Genomic DNA, 14543 nt, shown 5'->3' on the forward strand with positions numbered 1-14543 from the left:
GAATAAAAGATTGATTTTTAGCTAACAATAAAGAGCTGTGATTTCTAAATTGGTTTGCCTGTAAAATGCTATGATAGCGTAGTAGTGGCCATCGAACTTTCAAGCTAGAACTCTTTTGTTTCCATTGAATCCAATGTTTACCCGATTTTACTCAAAATCAATGTATTTAAGTTTTGTCAGGCATTGTTATGAATTTTAGTGACTATAGTTGTTGAAAGGCGTTTTCTTTCTTCCTACTTTGTTTTGGAAGGAGTAATCTAACTTCTGATATCTATTTAATAATATAGATGATAGATAGTATTACTAGTAACGGTCATAAAAATTGAAAATCTATTATTCACCTGTTACTTTCGCCTATTTTATTAATAGTCATTTTTAGTTCATTCTTTGGAAAAAAACTCGATAAATCGTCAAAAAGTAAATTAATAAGCACTCATTTGCAGTGCCATTACTTCAAACTGCTGATTGATATTCGCTTTATTCACACCAAAATTAAGCTTATGCACGTAACTCAAAATGAATCTTGCTTTAATGGTAGTTTCAAGTTACTGTTGTAATATACAAAATTCAAATATACAACCATTTCTGTATATTTGTCAGCACTACATAAACAAATTTATACATTTACAGTTCCGTTTTGTATTTACTACATTGTCTCATTAAGTTACCTTGTACAATTTTCCTAATACCTTAATTATAATCTGCAGACTTTGCTCATTCGTAGCCCATCAAACCCTTAAATATTGTGGTTCTATATTCAACTACCCTTACCTTTCCAATGTTACAAATAAATTGTTTTTAAAAAGTGCATTACTCAGTTTGTCGTTCTTGGTAGAGTATATATGTTTTCTTTCTTTTATTTCAACTATCGTTAGTTCAACTAATGAACTACTATTACGCTATGAAACATTATTCAATACTCTAGTGTTACTTTCGCGGACTCATAAGTGGATAAATTTTGCCCTACTATGGTAATAATTTGCATTTCACAAAGCATTAAAAGTTCACAAAAATATGAAAGATATTAATTGGTGAATTTAGTAAATTATAAGTGAATGTAGTGAAACCGCAAAATATTTACAAGGATATGGTCCTCATAATCTTAACTTTGCACTCTCAAATAAAAGGGGTTCTCCATTTCAATTGCTTAAATATATACAAATGATCACTATCACTAGCAAATGATTATATAGATAATTTGGTGTGAATTGTATTGTGAATAATATTAAACGAAAAATATTTCCAATTGTAAAGATTCACTTGTTTGTTAAGGTTGTAGTAATGTTATTGCAGATCACTCGTGTACAAGCTTCGAACCCGTCTTGCGAACATCGGCACTGGTTACAGTCTTTTTTATATTCTCCTGGTGTACACTTCGGAGAATTAGGATCCTCATCTGTAAAAGGGAGAAATGAGAGAATAACTATATGTATTAACGTGTAAATACTTTGCATTTAACAAAATGTTTATGTATTAGAAAGGTGTAAAAAGTTACCGTACATGAAGAAATTTTGAATGGCTTAAATGGTTTAGAAATGGTAGTATTTATGGCAATGCACCTTGTCTCTGATAGCATTAAAAATAGAAGCAGTTAAGACTGTTTTAATACAAGATGTCCATAGCGCATCAGCTCAAAGAGAGTGGTCTACAGTCCACAATTGTTAATTACAATTACATTCAGAAGTGTATACAAGATCATTATTGATAACATTTTTTCAAGTATTATCACATGTATTATGTCTTTCCTACTACGTGAACAATCAAATACTCGATTATGGGACAATAATAAATCTAATGGATTTAAAATAATTCATTTACATTATTAAAACGTATACAGTTGCGATTTAAGCAATACTCGTGCCACAGTACAATTATGTCCCTGTTTTTTTCCTGGTAAGAACTTAAAATGAAGACATTACTCTCATATCAAGGAATTAATCATAAACAACTTATTGAGCGTGAGAATGAGTAAAACTGGTTCAAAAGAAAAATAATGTTAGACCACATAATTTGCTATGAAATATATACTGTAAGATCTCTCAATGTTACCACTTTACAATTTTACCACTTTCATTATCTTTAAGAATGTTTCGACAATATATAGCACCATGTTGAGATACGTATTTAGGCCTGTATGGGAACATATAGAGCATTTCCAGTTAGCAGAAACTGCAATTAATTGAACTGTAATTGCAGTGCAAATAATTGACCAAATCGAGCAATATATAGCACATGTATCAATACAATATTATGTCATAGTAGCAGTACTTCTGACTACAAAAGACGTGCTCATGTTGTTTTCAGGTTTTTAAGTATTTTTTGGTTCAAAGCATTACGTTTGGCACGCTTGGTGCGAGTACCGATTATCATCCAAAATTGCAGGTACATCCTTGATAGAAGGTGTAACCTGCATCCCACTAGGCCGAGATATGGGAGTATGGAACCTTTTTCTAGAACCACACTTGTCTTTAGAGCCAGGAGCCACACTCCTTATGATTTACGGTCGTAAAAACCGAAGTACTGTATTAGAAAAAAGATCTTGTCCACCAGAAACTGTTTCAGTATCAGGAACCCAATTAGAGGATGATATATCAGATGTGATTTATAAACGTTGTGGCCATCTGGATGGAAAGACTATTGGTAAGTTTTGAGTGGCACGAAACACTCGTATTTCATAGTTCCGAAAATCGAGTAGTATCAATTGTAGGTACACTCTGGTCAGATGGGCACAATACAGTAGATGATGGTTTGTTCCAGTCTTGGGAAGTACTTGGCAAGCCGTAAAATTTAGGTGAGACGTTCTGTTGGATCATTATGCAGAGTGTAAGAGCTATCTTCCCTGCATAACTATTGGGATCACTGCGAAAATTACAATTGGAATACATATGTGTCCTATTGCACCTGAGATATGTTCGGATCTGATCGGGGTATTTGACAAAATTCTTTTATTCATAAATGACAGCAAAGGATGATAGATCGTTCCACTTCAATGCATATTCGTTTACGCCCGGTTCGTATAGAATAAATATGACGATCAGAATATAGTTTATCAAAGATTTTAGTATAACACCTTAGTCACAAAGAACATTTCTAATTTCAAAATAATCAAGTTCTAATGGTATTTCTACAATTCTGGAGTGACACTTTCTTTCCTCTGCCTCCCAACCCACACTAAACTGCATGGCTGCTTTTCCTAATGCAAGGTGCTCTGGAGTAGAAAGTCTTATATAGAAGCCTTATTTTATATATAGTTTTTTAACAAAGAAAACACTGCTGGTCCTCTGCGAGACTGTTAATTAATCCGAGACATCCACAGACAACTTCCTGAGATGGAAAATCACATAACTATGACATAATTCATTACTCGTTCTTGTCCTTCTGTTTTATCGTTTTTTCATATAATAAAATTTTTTGCTTTTATTAATTTGTCCTTATCACATGGGAAGAATAGTGTCAGTCAGTTTATTCTTTAGCTCATCCTGCTCTACGTAAGAGACACATTTTGTTTTTCTCTTTACTCAATACACACAATTGTTATACATTCCTCACATGCCTCCACCTGGAGTTTACGAGATGTTTGCAACCGCGTCAGTGACTCACCATTCATACTGCGAGATTACAGGGTAGTTAGATACATACCAATGACCCTACATTCATATTGAACGTTTTCCAAGTTTTGTCTCAGAGAAAATATTCCGGACATCTGTACTGCTAGCATCCCCAACACAAAATTGTAAACAAGTTCATCAATCCAATAGCCCACAAGGAAGGAAAAATACATTCCTGCATTTTCCACTATGTCTTTAAGAACGGAAAGAAGAACGAGAAATGGGATAACCCATTTTTAATGTTTCCTGTTCTTGAAATTAATTTAGTTGTCACGAAAGAGAAATGCATTTCGTTCTTCTTTCGCTTATATATATTCTGTACACATATTTCACTTGTCGTTATATAATTGTTATTATAATTCTGTTACAGCTTTATTATTATTAGCATTATTTTAATTCAATCATTTCACAATTTCAATCCCTCTTATATAAGGTCATATCTCATATATGACTTAAAACAAATGTAAGTTGTACAAATAAAATCATTTATACATTATAAGAGACGTTTAACTCCTAATTATTCGTTGCAAACTCAATTCAATCCGGTTGCAAACAAACCCTAGTATGGAATAGGAAACCACTTTATACTAAAGAAATTTGAAGAAGCGTAGGAAATAGTCGAGCGTTTAGGCACTGATTTTGTTTATCATGTGTTTGTGTCTTTTCATCCTGGAGTAGATCAATTTTGCTCCTATCCTACCTGGAGACTGAGAACATTTCTTAAAATAATCCTCCATCAATTATTTTCATTTCAATTCGATTAGGAAATAATGTTATGTGTGATGCTATAATTGAAAACAGTTAGTTCTGGAAAGGAGTGCATTTTACGTTAATAATTTACTGTACTTGTCCTCTTTATTAAATTGATTAAACTTAAATTTTATTTGAGTATTTTCATTAAAAATCAAACTTATATATTTCAACTGAAGAAGCTATTTCAATTTTTCTACTATCGTGGACACGATAAGTATTAATACATATGTTTGTTATATTATTTTAAAGCTATTGTTACTAAGCATATGGAGAATATTCCGTTTAAGTCCTCCTAAGGCAGGGAAATAATTTTGGGCGTGAAGTTGAGTTGGAAAGGTTCCAGTTCCCTAAGCACAGTGATGATGCCAGAAATCGGGCCCGGTTTAGTGAGACACCTGAAATAGAATCCTGAACTTTTGGACCCATATATCTTCTATTTGTCTACTAAAGATGGAACTGTTAGACCAGGGTGGTGACATTGGAAAGGTCCAGGTCGTATGAGCACAGCGATAAAGTCAGAAACCGTATCTGTCTTAGAATTCCAGAAATGAGATCTCAAAATCTTTGACTCGGGTCCCTTCTTTACCGCTATTGAACATGGAGTTCTTAGACGCAGGTGGCGGTGTTAATTATATCTACGTCGTCATAGCACAGCGGTAATGCAAGAAATAGGACGCTCGTTGCGAAACTCCAGAAATGGAATACTGAAATTTTAGGCTTGGGTCCCTTATATTCCTCTTTTGAGCATGTAGTTATAGGACGTGATGCCGTTGGAAATGTTCCGGTGGACTAAGCATAGTCGTGATATCAGAAATGAGATCCGGAACCTGAGGTATAAATATGAGATCCCAAAGTTTTTAGCTAGGGTTCCTTGTATTTGAATATTAAACACGGAGTTTTCGACGAAGGTGGTGCCATTGGGAAGGTCTGGGTGCTATGAGCAGAACGGTGATGTCAAAAATCGGGCCCGGGCCCCGAAGTTACGAAGTTTTGGGCTCGGGTCACTTTTATTCATCTATTGAATTAGAGTTATTGGGCGTGGGTATTAGCGTCCGGGTCTCCTGATAAAGCGATGGTGCCGGAAATCTAGCACGCCCCCGAAGCCCTAAAAGTCGGTGCCTGAAGTGTATGAATGTGTCGCAAACCTTTACAGTGACTTAAACTCAATGCCTGAATAGCAATTCACCTCTCTCTCTCTCTCTCTCTCTCTCTCTCTCTCTAAGTTTTGGGCTCGGATTCCTTCTATTTGCCTATTAAAAATGTAGTTGACCGACGATGGTGGTACCATTGGGAAGGTCTGGGTGCTATGAGCATTACGGTGATGTCAAAAATCGGGCCCGGGCCCCGATGTCCCGAAGTTTTGGGCTCGGGTCACTTTTATTCATCTATTGAATTAGAGTTATTGGGCGTGGGTATTAGCGTCCGGGTCTCCTGATAAAGCGATGGTGCCGGAAATCTAGCACGCCTCCGAAGCCCTAAAAGTCGGTGCCTGAAGTGTATGAATGTGTCGCAAACCTTTACAGTGACTTAAGCTCAATGCCTGAATAGCAATTCACCTCTCTCTCTCTCTCTCTCTCTAAGTTTTGGGCTCGGATTCCTTCTATTTGCCTATTAAAAATGGAGTTGACCGACGAGGGTGGTACCATTGGGAAGTTCCGGATGCCATTAGCACGGCGGTGATGTCAGAAATCGGACCCGTGCCCCCTGAGTGCAGATAGATAGATAGATATGTGTGTTTTACTTATGTATAAAGAAACCAGCAGTTCGAATGATATAGATACCCAAAAAATGTCTGTCACTACATCTGTTAATGTGCACAAATTAGGCGCCCTCGTTTCGATTTGCAAATTGGAAGAGTATGTGATTTGCTGCTTTTTGAAACCACTGCACATGAATGATACGAAACATTTTTAAAATTTTTTCGCGACACAATGAAAGTTTTCTGTCACTTTATCTCGATCTTTCACTTTGTTGGTCTAAGCAATCGAGTATACATAATTCCAGAGGATTCCTTATAGAAGTTTCTTTCAACATTGTACAAACTATTGTTTCTATCTGTATTAGCAAGTTATTTTCTTTCATGAAACAAATCCTTTTCCTTGTATCCGTTGTGTTACTTTCCCGGAGTTAATAAGAATGATTCAAGATAAATGTCTCGGGCACGGTACGAAGAAGAAAAACAATGTGTGATACGATCCATACCAGCCTCGGTTTCACACAACAACCTTCTTTGGCGGCGGTGATTTCGTGTTGAGTGGCGAGGCGAGGAAGACCACAGTGAGTGGGCAGTAACCCGAGACAGAAGGGGATAATAGTTCTGAGGATGACCACCTGCTCAGTTCCTTCCTAAACCACTTGAGCCTCATGTTGATGAATTCTCACAGTACCACAAGGAAGATCTGATCGATCGTCATTCACATTTGTGTACCACATTTGGAAAGAAATGCGAGAGATCTCTAACTGTTAGGTCATACGAATACTGCTTTTAGTTGACTGTTGCTTTTCGTGCATCAAGGTTCGCTCTTCGACAATATACATTGGAGTCAACTGATTCTTTGCTCATATGGGCTACCTCTTCAGGCAAGATCTGGCCATAACAAACTCAATCGCTACTACGTCTTGTAATTGCAACACAGTGGCAGGCAATTGATGATTTAGAAAAGCCATTGCTAAATTAATAGAAGATGTTTGATGATGATTTTGCTTATTTTTAGCTTTTTTCTTGTTAATTTAAGTTTGCTTCTGTATACGTTCATGGGAAGATTCTTCGACATATCTTCATTATTCATACTGACACCTAAATTTAAACATTCTTAATCTACAGTCTTAACTCTTTGCTTCGCCAGTAGCTACATAGAACAAAATAATCTACCAAGAAAACTACCAATTCCATGTTGTCTTTCCATGTAAACATTTTCTATTGCAGATAACGCTTGTCTTAGTAGTATAGTAGATAGGGAAAAGTAATGACCACGATTACGAAAATATGGCTTTCTGCACACAGTTCCAAATGTTAATGGTACATGATGATCTGTACTATCCCTTATATCGATTTGTATTTGCTTGAAATTTATTATACACCATGTCTTTGAAATATAAGATTCACATTTTCCATGTTGACAATTCTAAGAAATCGTAACATTGCCCAAAATGGAGAATTCTACAAATTGAAATCAATAGGACGAATTGAAATTAGGCAGAACAATTGATTGTTGCATGATCTCGATTGATCGGTAACAATCATTGGTTGATCGCCACAAGTAGTGATGTAAGATGCATATTTTGTGGAAGAAGTTAATAAGTTAACCAATTCGCCCTATAAAGAGAAAATTAGTTGGAATTGTGCCAGATTGTTACATTGCGTTTAGTCACTAACAACCGGCATTTGATCTTCACGTGAAGTGATGTAATACGCATAATTATAAAAAAGTAAGAAGTTAACTCATTGGTCTACCTTATAAGCGTAATTGATAAAAATTGAATCAGAGTGTTTGATTCCGTTCGATGGTCAATAGTCATCGTTTACCAACAAGCATAGTGACGTTGTAAGCATAATTTTGTAGGGTTAACTGCTATGAAATCAAAATTGATCGGAATTGTGCTACACGTTTTTGTTGTTGTTTGATCGCATTTGATCGTCAACTACAATCGTTTGATCGCTACGCGGAGTGGTGTAAACAAATTATACTTTTTATCATTGGCAAGAAACATTGTTTGGAATTGATCTAAATCGTTTCAGCGTCGTTTGATCACTAAATATAAGCGTTTGGTCGTCACACGTAGTGGCCTAAAACTCATAATTTTCACAAGCTTATCAATTTAACCTGTACGGACCCCGATGAAGTAAAGCCAGATTGTTTGGTTGACGTTTGATTGAGATTGATTGCCAATAACCATCGTTTCATCGCCTAGCATAGTAGCATAATCTGTAGAAATTTAACAATTTGATATTTAATCTTTTACATAAGTATAATTGATTCGAATTCAGGCACACTGTTTTATCATTGTTCGATCGCGATTGTTTGTCAACAACCATCGCTTGATTGCCACGCGTAGTTACTTAATACACATTATTTTCCAGGGTGAGTTACCAAGTCGTCCATGGAAAATGATATTGCCGGAATCGGACAAGATCGTTTGATCGTCGTTTGATCGCTAACAATCAATGATTTATCTCCACGCATAGTGGCGTAATATACATGATTTGCAGGAAGGTAACAACTTATCTTGTTCGGCTCCATCGGAAAACATAATGAAAATTCAGCCAGATCGTTTGATCATTGTTTGACCGCAATTAATCTGTAACAATCAGCGCTTGATCACCTGGCCTAGTGATGTAATAGATACATTTTCTAAGCAAAATTTAACCTGTTCACCTGTACGAAATTAAAACTGATCGTTATTTTATCACTTTAATCACCAACAGTCAGCGGTTGATCAACAACCATAGAAACTCAGACGTATAATTTATTTTTGGGCCAACCTGTTAATCTTGTTAGCCCTAAGTAAGCAAAATTCCTCAAATTTGGACCAGTTGGTTTGAGCATCATTTGATTATTGTTGGTTGCCATAATATAGCAATTCATAGCAGCGTGTAGCGAAGTAATAACCATAACATGGCAAGGAACTTAAAAAGGTCCTGTTAGTTCCCGTTGAAAGCAAAATTAAATTGGAACTTTCAAGATCGTTTATCATTGTTTGTTCACCTCTCATAGCGACGTAATACACATATTTTGTAAGACTTTAACAAGTTAACTTATTCTACTGTATGGAAAGCAGTCTTATTGGGCAAGAACGTTCGATTACGGTTAATCTTCGACAATCAAGATTTTATTGCCACAAATAGTGGCGTAATATGCTTATTTTTGTAGGTACGTAACAGGTTAACCCATTATCTCTGCATTAATTGATCAGAACTGGATAGGATTTTTTGATAGCCAAAATGAGTGTTGAGTCAATATAGTGACGTCATACTTATAATTTAGTGGGTAGCCTAAGGTTAAATTGTTAACCCTCATAGCAGGTACATAGCCATAATTTCGTAATAGGGGGGTCCGTGACGAAATACTGTGGTTATCACACTAGGGGTTCGATCATTCTAAACTATTCTACTGGCAACATATATTGGTTCCTTTATCCAAGATTTCGTAATGGAAGGCGGCGTGGTATGAAACACTGTGGTTACACTCAAGGGGCTCGATCAATCTAAATTATACTACTGGCAACATATCCATATTGGTTTGTTAGTACAATAAAATGAAAATATGTTAGTAAGTATTCTAATAACAACCTATGAAGAAATCTCGAGTAAAAGAATATTGTAAGGATCCCCACATCACGACCCAAGCACATGTCAATATAACACGTGTTATTGATTATAAACAGTGAAGCAGACGAGAAGGCAACACGGAAGACACCGAGGAAAGCCGAATGGAGACGGACCTCACTAAAGAATCCGAAGAGGACAAATAAAAGCCCAACCACCGATGGACCTGGCATCAGTCGACCAACTGATCGTAACCCTGAAGGCTGCTATGAGGCTAAGGAGTCATCCTAACCACAACTAATCCTGGAGGCTTCTATGAAGGTAAGGGTACCACAATACCATACCTCGTGATTGCTGCTGAGGTCTCCTAGAATCGAATTCTTGAGAACCTTGGAGGCTGCTATGAAGCTAAGGGGTTACCCGTACAGAACATTATAACCTGCAATCTTCGGTCATTATAGAGACACTTTGTTATTAGAACTTTTGTAAACACAAAAGACTTAATTTTATAATAAAATTGGTGAAGGGATAAAATCTAGGTTCTCTGTTGACTATACCCGTAAAACATTACGATATAAAAAGATATTCAAAAAGATATAGTCTTCCGAGGTCATTCCAACTCGGCTCTTCTGATTTCTTTCTTTTTTTCTTATCTTCGTTTAATGCCGTCAAGGATAGCAACTAGATCTCTTTCGGCAGTAAATATATCCTGTAATGTAGATTAGTTTTACTGACAATTTGAAAATTTCTTTCACAAGTGAAACTGGAATCTGTGTTACCAGGTTCATATTATTAGTGATTATGGGCATTTCTTAAGTTCTACCTGAGAGTCTATCTGATCGAACCGGTTTATCGATCATCATTTGTAGTCCATAGGATTAGCAGGGAGCTAGATGGAATTCGGGATGCTCCGTTACAATAATATCCATTTTTAATTTAACTCTCCTATTTCCTCTACACAGAGCTCATCATAAAAAAGAGTAGCCAAACACTTGCTGTAGCTTTATATTTTTAACGCTGATTCTTCTTTTTCTTATTTCTTACTGTTCCATCTTTAATTATTTTTTTCATTTCTAGTTTCGAAAGGGGGACCGGGATCACGTGGACCCATCCCTTGGCTATGCGCCTGCCTCATGGACTCAAATGAATCTAAACTAGTCACATCGTTTGGTCGTGTTCAATCGTCAACAGTGAACGAATAAAATCAATCGAAAATGAGTTGGAAATTAGCCCTAATTATGACAGGAGTTTCTACATCCCTGAATAAAAAGAACGTTACATAATATGTTTCGAATTTTGAAAGTAAAGGATTTTAATTCAACGTGGCGCATATTTTTAGAGTATTCACAATTATTCCTATAACTTCATTAAAGATCAATCAAGAATTCATATGTTAACTTATATCCTTCCACATTCTGTTTTAAAATGTGCTATACTAACATGTTTCGAATTTTAAAAGTAAAGGATTTTAATTCAACGTGGCGCATATTTTTAGAGTATTCACAATTATTCCTATAACTTCATTAAAGATCAATCAAGAATTCATATGTTAACTTATATCCTTCCACATTCTGTTTTAAAATGTGCTATACTATTATTTTCATTTGGAAAACTACTCAATTTTGACACTGACAATTTCAATGAATTTTTGTTACGTAGGGCCAACAAAATTATCATGTAAGCCCCAAAATAAATTATTAACTGGCCATACTAAACTAAGCGTGATAGGTCACTACACGCAGCGAGGTTAGGTTCATAAGACCCTCTCTTACACATAACCACTAACAAAAGGTTGAATACTATTTGATACAAACAGCACGATACATTAATTTACATTACACACGCACACTAACACACTCATATGCTTACTAAGAACACAATATATGAATAACTAATACAATATGACAGGTACAAAGTATCTTACAAAAGTTTTCGTTTGTTTAGCAGAGAATGAGTTCTATTGTGTTTATCAGAAGATGAGTTCTGTTGTGGTTATCAGAGAATGAGTTCTGTTGTGGTTATCAGAGAATTAGTCTTGTTTGTTTATCAGAGAATGTGTATGTTATTTGGACAGGTTCTGCTTTAACAAGTTTTTCGTTTATAGGGTAAATTTTGATTTTGATTTTTAAGTTTCTCATGATTGGGAGTAAACTCTTCCAGAGACGGATACTAGTAGGCACGAATGATTAGCCGTATGTCTCAGTGCGATGTTTGGGAAGTAACAAAGAATTAGCTACTCTAGTGACGCGTCGTGACGGGCAAGGAATTAATTGTCTCTGTGCTATGTTTGGGAAGTAACAAAGAATTACCTACTCTAGTGACGCGTCGTGATGGGCAATGAAGGGCAAGATTATTATTGTTTAAATAAGGTCTTGTTTGCAACGATCCTGAACACTTTTACTAAAATGTAATGTTTCCTTCGAAGCCAGCCAAGCCCATTCAATGCCAGGGTAATACGGTCGTTGTGACAGAGATTAAAGATAAATCGATTACCTTTGTTGTATATATGCTCCAATTTAGCGTAAACAGTAGTTCTAGACGATCAAACGCGATTAAACATTGATAAAGCGGTCTGGACCAATTCGGTTCAATTTTTGTTGTATCGAGGCTTACAGGTTAACTTGTTAACCTTCTAGAAATGTTCGTCTATTACATTACTAGCGGTATATGTGTTATTCAAACAACCGGACGCGATCTCGGTGATGGAACGCAATCCACCGACGATCAAACAATCAGCGTTTTGTGGTCGATTAAGTAACCACTGCCTTTAAAGCTCTTATAAAATATATTTACATTAATAATTCGACCATGCTGCATAGGGATGTTTTCCAATATGTCCTTTGGTTCAGAAAATAACCACTACATGCCTACACTGTTTTGCCAACAGATGACACTACCTATTTTCAAAGCAAACTGTTCAGGTGGTTACAAATATAACCAGAATGCAGTTGGGGGTATGAGGCTGTTAATGTTAACATCAGCTCCTGCAAGAAACCTTATTTACAAGCAAGTTTTCTAATATTAACATTATCTTTTTAAATATTATGTTACGAGAGAGTTTAAAGAACATTAATCATTCCATATTTTTCCTAGATGTGCAGAAAATGACTACCAAATATGCATATTTCATCCGGCCTAAAACTAAAGTCAACGTTTTGTGAATTTCAAGGTGGATTTCGGTTTGATATCAAATATCTGTACACAAGTAATATTGGATTTCATTGTGTGTTTTCGAGACATTAGGGTTCATATTAATATGTGCAAGTAATAATTTAAATACAGAATGAATGGCTTAGATGTTATAAGTGTGCACTGAAACCACTTATGCACTATCATTTAATTATAATTTAACACCCTCATCCTATCAGAAACATGCCAAGGGTTTGAAGGAGGGTTTTTGAAAATATTAATATATTCATATAATTTTCACTTTATTAAATCATGACTTAATGTAGCTTAATCTACGCTAGGATCAAAGTGTGGGAGATACCTATCGCTTACGTTTCAAGGTTTTCAATCTACTTTACACTGATTTCGGTTAGTTTCGTTAGATAAGGATAAGTTAAGTTAGATCAGAAACAGTTTTATTTCTTCTTTCTCCGACTTTTTTTGGTTACAATTTTGGCTTGCAGTGACTCCCAGTTTCAAGATCCCTAGCCTACGGTTGGAGTGCAGAAGTACTCTCTTGAGAAAAAAGTTTTACTAACAATATTTCCTTATTGTTTTATATCTACACCTAACCAACCCAATTTACTTTTGCGAATGATTTTTCTACTAAGTCTTCTATTTGGCGCATTGTACTCCTAATGTGGGACAGTGTTCTTGCTAACTTAACCTACTGAAATAAGAATTTATTATAGCGCATCTTTCTCTTTTTTGGTCACGATGACACGAAAACAGAGAGGTATGTACTCTTCAGAAATTAAAAAAATATCTGGAGAACGTATTGGAGGAGATACAGATCCTGAAGACATGCCCCATGTCCCCTTCGCACAAGAAGTTAATGGTGACGCTCAGCCTGGAACAAGTCCTCCTGGCCCAATGGACGTCAATTTTAATTCAGTTCTACATTCAGATGGCTCAATTGCTGATACAAATTATCTATACTCTGATGAACAATTGTCAACTCTGATGAAAGTCGGTAAGAAACGTTTTGGAAATGGATGACTCATAACTGTGATAAAGAAATATTCTAAATAAAATTATTCTATGCGTTAAAATAACATTTATAATGTAATTTTATAATTCTGTGTAATATGATAATTATGAAAATATATACATTATATATGAATTTCCTTTCTGTAAGGTACAACTGTTATTTCCTTATATTATCCTGAAATAAAAGTCATTTCCATAAGTGGTTCAAATATAAACCACAGAAACTAACCAAATATAAACTAATGGTTAAAAGTACAGTGGTCGATCTTTGCCAAACAAAACTTGTAATGATGATGATAATTATGATGGAATTTTTTGCGTATTTTTTGATGAAGCTAGAGATGATAAGTAAAGATGTAATGCGCACTAAAGATTTAAAAAAAAATCAAAAAAGTTTTGATCGTTAAAGGGTTAATTTCGGTAAATTACGATTACATTCAGAGCTAATGAGTTAACTTGCCAACTGTTACAAATTATTCGTATTACGTCACTATGTATGGTTATCAAATTCTGACTGTTGGCGATTAAATGCTACTAAACGGCGATTACACGATTTGGCTCAATCTCGATCAATTTTGCCCGTTGGAGGTTTAACTGATTAACTTTTTAACTCCTCCTACAAAGTTATGCATATTTAGTTACTACTAATGACGTTCCCACTATGGTTCTTGAAGACTAAATGCGATCAAATGAAGACAAATTCGATCAATCTCAACCTCAATTGCGATCTATTGCACTTACATGAAGGACTAATGAAT

At 35.5% G+C, this 14543-nt stretch overlaps 1 long non-coding RNA gene across 1 annotated transcript in view; it reads right to left on the minus strand.

Moving 5' to 3' along the window:
* Positions 1-543: 543 nt before the first annotated feature.
* The window catches only part of LOC145662086 (uncharacterized), a 34612-nt gene continuing 20612 nt past the window's right edge, over positions 544-14543 (minus strand). Inside the window, exon 2 of the long non-coding RNA XR_014126976.1 lies at positions 544-1396. This is a non-coding gene — a long non-coding RNA (uncharacterized LOC145662086). The remainder of the gene's footprint in view (positions 1397-14543) is intronic.

Source organism: Thermobia domestica, chromosome 10 (genome assembly GCF_964235325.1).
Source record: "Thermobia domestica chromosome 10, izTheDome1.hap1.1, whole genome shotgun sequence".
In the NCBI taxonomy this organism is placed as follows: domain Eukaryota; kingdom Metazoa; phylum Arthropoda; class Insecta; order Zygentoma; family Lepismatidae; genus Thermobia; species Thermobia domestica.